Here is a 677-nt window from a genome sequence, read left to right as displayed (position 1 = left end):
CTATTTATCTATTTTTCCCATAATATTTTTTATTTTTAAAGTAAAATCATACAATCCAAGAAAAATTATAACATGAAGTACATCCAATAAAAAAACATTCTTATTCTCTAAATAAAAACTTATAACATGAAGCACATACAACAAAAAACCATTCTTATTCTTTAAAATAAAAAATACAAATTTAATACTTAATATCATAAAGTAAGAATATGGGTTAACAAACACAAAGTGTCTGTCAATACGCTAGTTATAATAAAATCAAAAACAAATTATTTTATAAGTCTTCAAATATTTCAACCATAATATTTGATAAATACTCTCATACATTTCAAATCATATGCACCATAAATTATATTTTTAAATAGTTTCATACATTAAAAATAGTGTAATATCTATGTAATGATATTGTAAAGATTTATAAAAATTTTGTGCATCATCAACTATTCATTTGCATTACTTTTATCTAAGATCTAATGATTAATAAAAATAAATTGTGGGTAATACAATGACAGTATAAAAACTCTTACACTGTCAGTACATGCATCTTTTTCTCTTAAAAAAATCACACTTATTTACATTCACTTTCATGCATATGATCATACATGCATATTCATATATTCCAACATCATGTGCATGAAAATCACATTTTCAAATCATCCACGTGTCCCTCAATAAAT

General features: G+C 22.6%; 1 protein-coding gene across 1 annotated transcript in view; it reads right to left on the bottom strand.

The window, feature by feature from the left end:
* LOC109356234 (3-oxoacyl-[acyl-carrier-protein] reductase FabG-like) overlaps positions 1-677 on the bottom strand; it is a gene marked incomplete at its 3' end in the record, with an annotated part of 5,867 nt that overhangs the window by 2,492 nt on the left and 2,698 nt on the right. The window lies entirely within an intron of this gene.

This window comes from Lupinus angustifolius, chromosome LG09 (assembly GCF_001865875.1).
Source record: "Lupinus angustifolius cultivar Tanjil chromosome LG09, LupAngTanjil_v1.0, whole genome shotgun sequence".
Classification (NCBI taxonomy): domain Eukaryota; kingdom Viridiplantae; phylum Streptophyta; class Magnoliopsida; order Fabales; family Fabaceae; genus Lupinus; species Lupinus angustifolius.
This window is presented reverse-complemented; position numbering and strand designations above follow the sequence as displayed.